The sequence below is a fragment of the Oncorhynchus nerka genome, unplaced genomic scaffold, assembly GCF_034236695.1.
Source record: "Oncorhynchus nerka isolate Pitt River unplaced genomic scaffold, Oner_Uvic_2.0 unplaced_scaffold_696, whole genome shotgun sequence".
Lineage (NCBI taxonomy): Eukaryota > Metazoa > Chordata > Actinopteri > Salmoniformes > Salmonidae > Oncorhynchus > Oncorhynchus nerka.
The window spans coordinates 240,735-255,047 of NW_027040474.1; the positions used below are offsets into that span (position 1 = coordinate 240,735).

A 14,313-nucleotide genomic window follows, 5' to 3' on the forward strand; every position below is an offset into this window, starting at 1 on the left:
CTTCTCCCAACCCAGTCTGTCAGTATGTCCTCTCTCTCTCTCTCTCTCTCTCTCTCTCTCTCTCTCTCTCTCTCCTCCCGTGTCTCCTTCTCCCAACCCAGTCTGTCAGTATGTCCTCTCTCTCTCTCCTCCCGTGTCTCCTTCTCCCAACCCAGTCTGTCAGTATGTCCCTCTCTCTCTCTCTCTCCTCCCGTGTCTCCTTCTCCCAACCCAGTCTGTCAGTATGTCCTCTATCTCTCTCTCTCTCTCTCCTCCCGTGTCTCCTTCTCCCAACCCAGTCTGTCAGTATGTCCTCTCTCTGTCTCTCTCTCTCTCTCTCTCTCTCTCTCTCTCCTCCCGTGTCTCCTTCTCCCAACCCAGTCTGTCAGTATGTCCTCTATCTCTCTCTCTCTCTCTCTCCTCCCGTGTCTCCTTCTCCCAACCCAGTCTGTCAGTATGTCCTCTCTCTCTATCTCTCTCTCTCTCCTCCCGTGTCTCCTTCTCCCAACCCAGTCTGTCATTATGTCCTCTCTCTCTCTCATCCTCCTCCCATGTCTCCTTCTCCCAACCCAGTCTGACAGTATGTCCTCTCTCTCTCTCTCTCTCTCTCTCTCCCCCCCTGTGTCTCCTTCTCCCAACCCAGTCTGTCAGTATGTCCTCTCTCTCTCTCTCTCCCTCTCTCCCTCTCCCCCTCTCCCCCTCCTTCCTTCCTTCCTCCCTCCCTCCCTCCCTCCCTCCCTCCCTCCCTCCCTCCCCCTCCTGAGATATACTGCTAGGCTATATGACTTCTAGCTCATTACTTCCTTACTTATATGTGACCCACTTTTAAGCAGACAAGATCAGTGGTTAAACCCACCTACCTACAGGAAACACTGACATTAGAAAAACTCCACAGGGAACTGCTGGCAGAGCAGCAAGTTACACATAGCGTGTGCTATAATATCACCTCTAACTTTCTACTGCTTGAGTTCACCTCTTATAGAATATTGACTTAATGTTCCAGCACCTAAATATAAACAGTACCAGCACCCAAAATGAGTACTGATGAGGTAAAATGTTAGAGCAGGAGAAGGGGGGTGTAGAAGCTGAGAGGAGAGGGGGAGAAGAGGAGAGGGGGGGAGAAGAGGAGAGGAGAGGAGGCGAGAAGATGAGAGGACAGGGGTTAGAAGAGGAGGGAGAAGGGGGAGAAGAGGAAGAGGGGGAGAGAGAGGAGAGGAGGGAGAAGAGGAGAGGAGAGGAGAGGAGGAGGAGGAGAGGAGAGGAGAGGAGAGGAGAGGGGGAGGAGAGGAGAGAGAGGAGAGGAGGAGGAGAGGAGAGAGAGGAGAGGAGAGGAGGAGAGAAGAGGAGAGGGGAGAAGGAGAAGAGGGGAGGAGAGAGAGGGAGAAGTGGAGAGGAGAGAAGGGAGAAGAGGAGAGGAGAGAAGTGAGAAGAGGAGAGGAGAGAAGTGAGAAGAGGAGAGAAGTGAGAAGAGGAGAGAAGGGAAGAGAGAGGAGAGAAGGGAGAGAAGAGGAGAGAAGTGAGAAGAGGAGAGAAGGGAGAAGAGGAGAGAAGGGAGAAGAGGAGAGGAGAGAGTGAGAAGGGAGGGGAGAGAAGGGAGAAGAGGAGGGAGAGAAGAGGAGGGCCTGCCTGCAGCATATACACGAAATCAACAAAGTATGTGGCACCTGCTCCTCAAACATCTCAATCCAAAATCATGGGCATTTGCATGGATTTACCCCCCCCCCCCATTTGCTGCTATAACAGCCTCCACTCTTCTGGGAAGGCTTTCCTCTAGATGTTGGAACATTGCTGTGAGGACTTGCTTCCATTCCAAGAGCATTAGTGAGGTCGGAAACTGATGTTGGGCGATGAGGCCTGTCAGTCAGTGTTCCAATTCATCCCAAAGGTGTTTGACGTTTTTAATGTCAGGGCTTTGTGAAGTTCTTCCACACCAATCTCAACTAACCATTCATGTATGGAACTCGTTTTGTGTACAGGGGCGTTGTCATGCTGAAACAGGAAAGGGCCTTCCCCAAACTGTTGCCACAAAGTTGGAAGCACAGATTCCGCTAGAATGTCATTCTATGCTGTAGCATTAAGATTTCCCTTAACTGGAACTAAAAGGCCCGAACCATGAAAAACAGCCCCAGACCATTATTCCTCCTCCACCAAACTTTACAGTTGTCACTATGCATTAGGGCAGGTAGCGTTTTCCTGGCATCCTCCAAACCCAGATTAGTGTGTTGGATTGCTAGAAGGTGAAGATGATTCATTACTCCAGAGAATACGTTTCCACTGCTCCAGAGTCCAGTGGCTGTGAGTTTTACACCACTCAAGCCGACGCTTGACATTGCCCATATTGATCTTAGGTTTGTATGCAGCTGCTCGGCCGTGGAAACCCATTTCAGGAAGCTCCTGACAAACAGTTTCTTGTGCTGATGTTGCTTCCAGAGGCAGTTTGGATCTCGTTAGTGAGTGTTGCAACCAAGTACAGACGATTTTTACACGTTACCCTCTTCAGCACTCGGCGGTCCTGTTCTGTGAGCTTGTGTGGCCCACTACTTCTTGGCTGAGCCGTTGTTGGTTCCAGATGGTTCCACTTCACAATAACAGCACTTACAGTCGACCAGGCAGCTCCAGCAGGGCAGGAATTTGACAAACTGACTTGTTGGAAAGGTGCAATCCTATGATGGTGCCACGTTGAATGTTACTGAAAGCTCTTCAGTAAGGCCATTCTACTGTCAATGTTTGTCTATGGAGATTGCATGGCGGTGGGCTTAAATTTAAACACCTGTCGGAAACTGGTGTAGCTGAAATGGCCCAATCTACTAATTTGAAGGGGTGTCCACATACTATTGTATATATAGTGTATACACCCAGCTGTCTGGTCCAGGAGAATATCACCTGTGATGCTGTCTGGTCCAGGAGAATAACACCTGTGATGCTGTCTGGTCCAGGAGAATATCACCTGTGATGCTGTCTGGTCCAGGAGAATATCACCTGTGATGCTGTCTGGTCCAGGAGAATATCACCTGTGATGCTGTCTGGTCCAGGAGAATACCACCTGTGATGCTGTCTGGTCCAGGAGAATAACACCTGTGATGCTGTCTGGTCCAGGAGAATACCACCTGTGATGCTGTCTGGTCCAGGAGAATATCACCTGTGATGCTGTCTGGTCCAGGAGAATATCACCTGTGATGCTGTCTGGTCCAGGAGAATATCACATGTGATGCTGTCTGGTCCAGGAGAATATCACCTGTGATGCTGTCTGGTCCAGGAGAATATCACCTGTGATGCTGTCTGGTCCAGGAGAATATCACCTGTGATGCTGTCTGGTCCAGGAGAATATCACCTGTGATGCTGTCTGGTCCAGGAGAATATCGCCTGTGATGCTGTCTGATCCAGGAGAATATCTCCTGTGATGCTGTCTGGTCCAGGAGAATATCGCCTGTGATGCTGTCTGGTCCAGGAGAATATCACCTCTCACAATATTCGGACGGCAGGGTAGATTCATAAAGTGGAGTGATGATGTTTTGTAAGGATCAGACTGTATAGGCTATATTACATGTATTTAGTGTATTTTTGGGGCAGCAGGGTAGCCTAGTGGTTAGAATGTTATGTAAGGATCAGACTGTATAGGCTATATTACATGTATTTAGTGTATTATTGGGGCAGCAGCCTAGTGGTTAGAATGTTATATCAGGGTCAGACTGTATAAAAGCCAAGTACTAAGAATGAAGAGTCAGTTCTTCCATGGAATTGTTCAGCTTTGTTACTGTTTGTAATAAAGTCTAGTTGAATTCACAGGTTCTGGTTTTGGTGAAATAGTTGATTCAATATTTTACACAACAGTCAATGTGTCTAAACTGTAAGAACTTTGAAATTAAGTTGTTTTCAAGTCGTTATTAAAAACAACCTGAAAATAAATATTTAAAACCTTCAACTAAAACCAAACGTATATTGGACGTTGGGTATAGTCTTCTTTTCAACGTCTTTTCAATGACATTTAGCTTGGTGGTTCAGCCCAATGTCAAAACACAGCTTTAATGTGTCCAAATCAATAACCAATATGCAGAAACCATTCGTGATATTGAAAACCTAAACATAAAATGTACCATCTGCACAAACATCTGCAACAATAATCATATTACTGAAACAAGCACCTTTTAAAATGCAGGAGCACCAGAAACACTGTTGTTTTGACAAGTAGCAATAAATCACTGATATCAATTAGGGGGAAATCAGGTTGTTGGTGCTGTTGAAACTAACACAACTAAAAAAACACATGGAAATGGGAGATATATTTTACCTCCCTGGTTAGAGGACAACCTGCAGAAGACAGTCAGCTACATTTTGGAGAGATGCATTTACATTTAGAGGTCGTTAAACAAAGGAACGCAACACTTATTTTTCATCACTCATCGATATCATGTTGAAATCATTTGTGTGAGAGTCTGGAGATGTTGTTGTCCTGTTAAAACTAACAGCTCAAAAACCACATGGAATCTGGGAATAATGTGCACATCACTGGTTAGAGGACAACTTGTAGAAAACATCTAGCTACATTTTGATTCAAGTGGGTCACCAATGCTGTAAGTGTAACACAGCTCTTTTTGTGTTAGTCACTTTCTGTTATATCATATAAATATCACTCTTTCAATTCAGAGCCTGGATTTCCCCCCTGAGGCTAATATCCATATTATGCAGAAATCAATTGAACAGGGAGCAAACGTTTAGTGTTCTACATTGTGACATCATTAAAATACTCCTTCTACAATGTTAAAACATTCTACACTGTGACATCATTAAAATACTCCTTCTACAATGTTAAAACATTCTACATTGTGACATCATTAAAATACTCCTACTACAATGTTTAAACATTCTACATTGTGACATCATTAAAATACTCCTTCTACAATGTTAAAACATTCTACACTGTGACATCATTAAAATACTCCTACTACAATGTTTAAACATTCTACATTGTGACATCATTAAAATACTCCTTCTACAATGTTTAAACATTCTACATTGTGACATCATTAAAATACTCCTACTATGTTTAAACATTCTACATTGTGACATCATTAAAATACTCCTACTACAATGTTTAAACATTCTACATTGTGACATCATTAAAATACTCCTACTACAATGTTTAAACATTCTACATTGTGACATCATTAAAATACTCCTACTACAATGTTTAAACATTCTACATTGTGACATCATTAAAATACTCCTACTACAATGTTTAAACATTCTACATTGTGACATCATTAAAATACTCCTACTATGTTTAAACATTCTACATTGTGACATCATTAAAATACTCATTCTACAATGTTTAAACATTCTACATTGTGACATCATTAAAATACTCCTACTACAATGTTTAAACATTCTACATTGTGACATTAATTCATTCATATCATGAAACAACTCCTTCATTAATGTATTTTCTGATGTTTGATCAGAGATCTTTTATCAGAGTATCTCTTGTCACATTGATCACAGCTATGAGATTTCTCTCCTGTGTGTGTTCTCTGGAGTATAATCAGATGACTAGATGTAGTAAAACTCTTCCCACATTGACCACAGCTATACGATTTCTCTCCTGTGTGTGTTCTCTGGTGTATAATCAGATGACTAGATGAAGTAAAACTCTTCCCACATTGATCACAGCTATAAGGTTTCTCTCCTGTGTGTGTTCTCTGGTGTGATACCAGGTTGCTTGACTGAGTAAAACTCTTCCCACTTTGATAACAGCTATAAGGTTTCTCTCCTGTGTGTGTTCTCTGGTGTACAATCTGATGGCTAGATGAAGTAAAACTCTTCCCACATTGATCACAGCTATAAGGTTTCTCTCCTGTGTGTGTTCTCTGGTGTGATACCAGGTTGCTTGACTGAGTAAAACTCTTCCCACATTGATCACAGCTATAATGTTTCTCTCCTGTGTGTGTTCTCTGGTGTGATACCAGGTTGCTTGACTGAGTAAAACTCTTCCCACATTGATCACAGCTATAAGGTTTCTCTCCTGTGTGTGTTCTCTGGTGTGATACCAGGTTGCTTGACTGAGTAAAACTCTTCCCACATTGATAACAGCTGTAAGGTTTCTCTCCTGTGTGTGTTCTCTGGTGTGATACCAGGTTGCTTGACTGAGTAAAACTCTTCCCACATTGATCACAGCTGTAAGGTTTCTCTCCTGTGTGTGTTCTCTGGTGAGATAACAGGCTGCTTGACTGAGTAAAACTCTTCCCACATTGATCACAGCTATAAGGTTTCTCTCCAGTGTGAATTCTCATGTGTACTTTTAGTTAATTTAATCTTAAGTAACTCTTCCCACAGTCAGACCAGCAGTGAGATTTCTTCCCTGTTGGTCTCCACTGGTGTTTCTTGAGGTGTTCTGATCGGGAGAGACTCTTCTCTGCCTCGTCAGCTTCATGATGTTGTTGAGGCTCCCCAGAGGATCCACGATAGTCACGTCTCTCTCCTGTGTGAACAACAAAGTCAGACAGATGGTTAAAGGCCCACAACAGCAGAAATCCACTGTAAAATGTGATGCCAACAGCGTAGCCATGATGTTGTACAACAATTGACGTCTGTAATGAATATTAAAATTATTTGACAATTGTCTTAAGACAGTCAAGTGAGCAACAATAGTCATATTTTGTCTGGTTTTCACATTAGTAGTAACATCGATGATTGTAGGCTAGAAGTTATTCAGTTATTCAGTTATTACAGTTGCTGAACCCCTAAGCAGTGTGCCAGACAACCTTTGGTCACCAATATAGGCCCCTTTCTGTGTTTGCTAAAATAGGCGCTCAAGGGCAATGCACACGCATTTTGGTTGCAGAAACTCCTCCATGCTAATGTGGAAACCGCTAGTCATACCAATACCACAGACCTACTGTAGGACCCATAACTTCCCCTAACAACAACATAGACCTACTGTAGGACCCATAACTTCACCTAACAACAACATAGACCTACTGTAGGACCCATAACGTCCCCTAACAACAACATAGACCTACTGTATGACCCATAACTTCACCTAACAATAACATAGACCTACTGTATGACCCATAACTTCACCTAACAATAACATAGACCTACTGTATGACCCATAACTTCCCCTAACAACAACATAGACCTACTGTATGACCCATAACTTCACCTAACAATAACATAGACCTACTGTATGACCCATAACTTCACCTAACAATAACATAGACCTACACCTAACAACAACATAGACCTACTGTATGACCCCCATAACGTCCCCTAACAACAACATAGACCTACTGTATGACCCATAACTTCACCTAACAATAACATAGACCTACTGTATGACCCATAACTTCACCTAACAATAACATAGACCTACTGTATGACCCATAACTTCCCCTAACAACAACATAGACCTACTGTAGGACCCATAACTTCACCTAACAATAACATAGACCTACTGTATGACCCATAACTTCCCCTAACAACAACATAGACCTACTGTAGGACCCATAACTTCCCCTAACAATAACATAGACCTACTGTATGACCCATAACTTCACCTAACAACATAGACCTACTGTAGGACCCATAACTTCCCCTAACAACAACATAGACCTACTGTAGGACCCATAACTTCACCTAACAACATAGACCTACTGTAGGACCCATAACTTCCCCTAACAACATAGACCTACTGTAGGACCCATAACGTCACCTAACAACAACATAGACCAACTGTAGGACCCATAACGTCACCAAACAACAACATAGACCTACTGTAGGACCCATAACTTCACCTAACAACAACATAGACCTAGGATTATAAATCATTTAATATTTCAGGTGAAACATGGAAACTAAAATGTGTTTGTCATGACATTTCATAACCTGATCACCAGATAATTGTGTGAATAATCCCACTAGGCTCCTCTGTAATGTGTTGTCATTCTAAATGTCCTGAATGAAGGAAAATAGCTCTGTGTTGTACAATAGCCTATCCATTAAGAAACAGTTCTCTACACAAACAGAGTAACGAGACGCTACTGTAAATCAAGCAGACAGTAACATTATAAACGTATTCATAGTGTAGTGAATTCAGGGGGAAGTCCTGGGTCTTAACCAGTTTTAACCATGTTGAGGCTCTACCGTGTTGATTTACATTGTTTCTAAACATTGGAAAAAAAAATCTTATTTGGGGTTCTGATGGGGTACAACAGCTGAACTAAGCTCATGAGGTATGTGTTATATTCTTCAAGAATCAATGGCTATAAATAATATAAATGTAGCAATTACATATTTCCCCTTTAACACCACACATCAGTTCAACAACTGCAGAGTTTGTGCCTCTGTTTTTAAGACAGTACTTACTAGTGTTAATCACGGCCCGGTTTCTCAAACCATCTTATGGCCAAGTTCACCGTTAGAACCATAGGATGCCTTAAGATGCGTTGGGGAAACCGGGCCCAGATATCCAGGTTCCTCCTCTTCGCCCTCCTCCTCCTTTTTCGATGTGACAGTCATCTCCCCCTCCTACTCTTTCACTCCATAAACTGCATCCTCCTCTCTCTCCGCTTCCTCTTCTTTCACGGTAACATCCTCCTCCTCTTTCACTCTGGACGAGTCTTCCTTTTCTTTCACTGAAACGTCTTTCTCTTCTTCTTTCACGGTAACAGTCTCACCCTCTACTTGTTTTTGTATTGTAACATCCTTCTCTTCCTCCTCCTCTTTCAGGAGAACTTCTTTCTCCGTCCAGAAGACCTCCTCTACTTTAGCAGGAGGAGAGCAGCTTAGTGAACTCATGGTTGGAGATGTTCGCTAGCTAGCATTAGCAACTAGCCTAGCTCTAAGCTAATTTAGCAAACCAGCTAGCTGACAAACCACGTAAATATATAATTAAATGGAGCAACACGTACATACGACAGAAGTGTGTTTAATACACAGCGACTAACATACACCAAAACAGTGTAAAGAGAGTGAATGTTGTAGCTATGTTTGCTATAAAGCTACCGAGGTGTCTAACTGTTGTTGTTGAAGGAGCGTCCCGTCCACTAGATTATACGTCACACTGGCAGCGTCGCCTGAACCTAAAAGACGCACATCGCCATCTGCTGACTGGAGGGGCAACGCAGTTGAGGAACCAAAAGTTTATTTTTAATTTATTTCATTAAAGTTGATTATCATATTAATTAAGTCGTTCAAAGAAAAGCATGTGTTGATTGATTCGTTTTTAATGAGTGATAATTTAAAACAAACTCAAGACCCACTACATATTTACATTGAACCATAGTTCTGACATGGATCATTTTGACCCCAGAGGCATATCTTTTATCACAGCCAAAATGTGGTTTATTCCATTTTTCATGACTTTGTCAATCAACTTGTTCTTAATACATCTAAATCCTGGTTTAGTGTTTCTGTATCAATAAGGACTTTTAACAAATTCAAATCCTTTGGAGTCATTTTGACTCCAGCCAAAAGCACCTTTGATAAATAGGACGTTTATTTCAAATCAGAATCAAATCACATTTTATTGGTCACATACACGTGTTTAGCAAATGTTATTGCAGGTGTAGCAAAATGCTTGTGTTTCTAGCTCCGACAGTGCAGTAATATCTAACAAGTAATATCTAATAATTTCACAACATATACCCAATACACACAAATCTAAGTATTTGAATGTAGGTTTCTCTGTAGACATGATCCATCCCACCAGAGGGTGGAGGGACACCTGTATCAGTGGTTTTGACCAGATAGACACCTGCAGACACACAGTATAGTGCCTCCCATGTTCTCTCCTAAGATTGGACTTTCTATACCACGTATCACCTGACTGTGTACAAAACTGCCAATGATAGAAACCTCTTCCAGTGGTATACAGAGTATTCATTAAGTATTCAGACACCTTCACTTATTCCACATTTAGTTACGTTACAGCCTCATTATAAAATGTAATTTTTTTTACCCTCATCAATCTACACACAATACCCCATAATAACAAACCAAAAACAGATTTGACATTTTTGCAAATGTATTTACTTAAGTGTTCAGACCCTTTGCTATAAGACTCCAAATTGAGCTCAGATGCATCCTGATTCCATTGATCATCCTTGAGATGTTTCTACAACTTGATTGGAGTCCACCTGTGGTAAATTCAATCAAATTAGACATGATTTGGAAAGGAACACACCTGTCTATATAAGGTCCCACAGATCACAGTGCATGTCAGAGCAAAAAGCAAGCCATGAGGTCAAAGGAATTGTCCGTAGACCTTGAGACAGGATTGTGTCGAGGCACAGATCTGTGGAAAGGTACCAAAAAATGTCTGTAGCATTGACGTTCCCCAAGAACACAATGGCAGCCATCATTCTTAAATGGAAGAAGTTTGGAACCACCAATACTCTTTCTAGAGCTGGCCACCCGGCCAAATTGAGCCATCGGTGGAGAAGGGCCTTGGTCAGGGAGGTGAACAAGAACCCGATGTTCACTCTGACAGAGATCCAGATTTCCTCTGTGGAGACGGGAGAACCTTCCAGAAGGACAACCATCTCTGCAGCACTCCACCAATCAGGCCTTAATGTAGCAGTGATTAAATTGTCAACATTTATTTCAATGGACAAATCTGTGAACTGTTCTGTGAAAGGTGTTGGCTAGAGATGACTTGCAGGAGCTTGCAGGGATTTGTAGTCTTGCATGTTGTCTACTTTGATGCTAATTAGCATTTTCAAATCTGAGAGTAGAGAGAGACAAATATATTGATAAAAGTATTTATTTATTATTATTATGGATCCCCTGGGGTTTATTAGTTCCTGCCAAGGCAGCAGCTACTCTTCCTGGGGTTTATTATGGATCCCCATTAGTTCCTGCCAAGGCAGCAGCTACTCTTCCTGGGGTTTATTATGGATCCCCATTAGTTCCTGCCAAGGCAGCAGCTACTCTTCCTGGGGTTTATTATGGATCCCCATTAGATCCTGCCAAGGAAGCAGCTACTCTTCCTGGGGTCCAGCTAAAATAAAGGCAGTTATACCATTTTAAAAACATGACAATAAATTCACAACACACTGTGTCCTCAGTCACCTTGTCCCAGAGAGGTTTACATGGTTATCAAAACATCACACCAGGGTGAGTCTAAACAAAACACAGCCCTGTGGGGAAAATGAATGGAACCATCTCCCTGTTTGACCTCTAGTTGTTATGGATATTATGACTCTACAGAGACACACAGTGGACGTGTCAAAATATGTTCCATTGATAAATCACACTTTATTTAACCTCAATGTCATCTTGTGTTTACATGGCATTGTAGATTCTAGCTGTATATAGGATGTATTCTGGATGTTTTCAGTGTGTTTTCAACCCTTTCAGACAATGGATTAATCACAATTAAAAATAGTGCACTAACATTACACAAAGTGAACTCAAGTCTGACAGCCCAAACAAACACACACATTCTCAGTCAGAAACACAAGTCAGAACACAGCCTCTCGATTCTCTCATGTGTTTTCAGGTTCTCTGACTGGGAAAATGTCTTTCCACAATGAGAGCAGTGGTATGTCTTCTCCTCCTGTGTATTTGTATGTATTCCTTCATGCTCTTTCAGGTACCTTAACCGGGTAAATCTCTCTCCACACTGGGAGCAGCGGTACATCTTCTTACCTGTGTGTGTCCTCTCATGCTTGTTCAGGTTTCCTACCTGGCCAAAACTCTTTCCACAATGGGAACATTGGAAAAGCTTTTCCCCTGTGTGTCCCCTCTCATGCGTTTGCAGGCTCCCTAACTGGGTAAACGTCATTCCACATTGGGAACAGTGGTAAGGCTTCTCTCCAGTGTGTATTCTCTTGTGTGTTCTCAGGCTCCCTAACTGGGTAAACGTCATTCCACATTGGGAACAGTGGTAAGGCTTCTCTCCAGTGTGTATTCTCTCGTGTTCTCAGGCTCCCTAACTGGGTAAACGTCATTCCACATTGGGAACAGTGGTAAGGCTTCTCTCCAGTGTGTATTCTCTTATGTGTTCTCAGGCTCCTTAACTGGGTAAACATCATTCCACATTGGGAACAGTGGTAAGGCTTCTCTCCAGTGTGTATTCTCTTATGTGTTCTCAGGCTCCCTAACTGGGTAAACGTCATTCCACATTGGGAACAGTGGTAAGGCTTCTCTCCAGTGTGTATTCTCTTATGTGTTCTCAGGCTCCCTAACTGAGTAAAACTCTTTCCACACTGGGAGCAGTGATGTCGTCCTGCTGGTTTGGACGTCTCGGGTCTGGTTTCCGTGAAGGACTCTTCCTGCTGTCAGAAGGAGAGTCTGGTCTCTCTCCTGTCAAAGACAAACAGATGATTTAATTAAACAGAGACCTGAATGAAACCTCCACATGATAAAACTTCCTATGACGTTTAATCTAGACTAGATACCTCAATCACCTGAAGTCACTTTTCACAAGTGTTATTAAAAGCCACTAGAAAATGCAGGTCTCTGTGTGGTTCTTAGTCAAAGAGGCCTATAGAATGGTCTAGAATGTCATTGTATGTTGTAGCGTTTACACCAGTCCAGCCTACGCTTGACACTCTAGCAATGATAAAGTACTTTATGATAACGCGGAAATTAAATAAACGATTTGGTATCATCTTTATTATGGAAGATTGAATAGGTGTGCTTCAAACGGTTTGCTTGGAATGATTTGTAGCCATCGTCTGGACTACCTGTGCATGAGAGTCCATTCAACTCAGTTTCCCTACATGAAAAAAACGCCATTCCGTAAAGTGTATTCGCGCACGCAAATTCAGGAAGAAACCGAAGAGCAGATGGCCTGACCGCGTTTTGCGACTGTCGGCTCACTTGACCGCAGTCAACGGTGGGCTGGAAATCGCCTCCAGTTTAGTACAGTGGAATTGCAGTATTGAATGAAGGCAAGTCCATTCCGTGAGACATTTAAGTTGTGATTTTGGGTGCAAATCCATTGTTAAAGTTTTGTTGTTGGCCAGCTTCTTGATGGTATTCACATCTTACAGTGTAGCTTTATCAATTCCTACATTAAAAAACGGCATTTAAGCTCAGAACTAGAGTAGAATGCCGTTTTAAAACCACGTATCAGTTCAACAACTATTTTCAAGACAGGACTTACTGGTGTTACTCAGATCTTCTGTCTCTTCCTCTTCTTCCCTCTCCTCCTCCTTCAATATGACAGTTATCTCTCCTTCATTCACTCCGAAAAAAGTATAATCGTTTTCTTCCTCTTCTTTCTGTGTAACAGCCTCACCCTCTACTTCTTCGTTTACTGTGACATCCTCCTCTTCATTCTCCTCTTTCACGACAACGTTCAGCCAAATACCTTCTTTCTCCTTCCAGCAGACCTCTTTTTTACCAGGAGGGCAGCAGCTTGCTGAGCTCATGGTCGGGGATGTTAGCCAGCTAACCTAGCTAGTTAGCGACTAGTCAGTGATAGGCTCATTTATCAAGCCAGGTACCGTTACCTGACTAAACGGAAATATGACATGAAATGGGGAAACTAGTTAAAAGAGAGAATTATGTTCCAAATACAGAAGTAAATATAGACCGAATCAGTCTGAACAGCTTGAACGTTTCCGCTAGGAAGCTACCGAGGTGGCTGACGAGATGTTGTTGAAGAAGCGTCCCGTCCACTACATTATACGTCACTCTGATAGCATCGCCTGAAAAACGCATATCGCCATCTGTTGACTGGAGTGGTTAACGCAGATAAATGTTTATTTTATTTCCAGACAAAAAGTGCATTTTTACATTTCTTTCATTAAATAATAATATAATAGTCAGACAACTGCAGATTTGTAATAAGTATGAATTTTAAACAAGCAGTTGACTACCAAAACGAAAGAGCTGCTGGGGTGATGACGACTAACAGCACCACACCTTTATTTTTGATAAATTCTACCAACCCAACAGATGTTTCTACTAGTGAATATTAACCAATGAGGTGGGTCTTTCCACATTCTACCAACACAACAGATGGTTCTACTACAGTGAATATTAACCAATGAGGTGGGTCTTTCCACATTCTACCAACCCAACAGATGTTTCTACTAGTGAATATTAACCAATGAGGTGGGTCTTTCCACATTCTACCAACCCAACAGATGTTTCTACTACAGTGAATATTAACCAATGAGGTGGGTCTTTCCACATTCTACCAACCCAACAGATGTTTCTACTACAGTGAATATTAACCAATGAGGTGGGTCTTTCCACATTCTACCAACCCAACAGATGTTTCTACTACAGTGAATATTAACCAATGAGGTGGGTCTTTCCACATTCTACCAACCCAACAGATGTTTCTACTACAGTGAATATTAACCAATGAGGTGGGTCTTT

At 42.2% G+C, this 14,313-nt stretch overlaps 2 long non-coding RNA genes across 2 annotated transcripts; both read right to left on the reverse strand.

Annotated features, from left to right (window-relative positions):
• Positions 1-4,247: 4,247 nt before the first annotated feature.
• LOC135571210 (uncharacterized) lies at positions 4,248-10,733 on the reverse strand. Its single transcript, XR_010463682.1, has 2 exons — positions 8,341-10,733; positions 4,248-6,454 (listed from the first exon to the last, which is right to left on the reverse strand). It is a non-coding gene; the product is annotated as an uncharacterized LOC135571210 (long non-coding RNA).
• A 475-nt stretch (positions 10,734-11,208) lies between these two features.
• Positions 11,209-14,102, reverse strand: LOC135571206 (uncharacterized). The gene is made up of 2 exons (XR_010463680.1): positions 13,088-14,102; positions 11,209-12,282 (listed from the first exon to the last, which is right to left on the reverse strand). It is a non-coding gene; the product is annotated as an uncharacterized LOC135571206 (long non-coding RNA).
• Between the last annotated feature and the right edge of the window lie 211 nt (positions 14,103-14,313).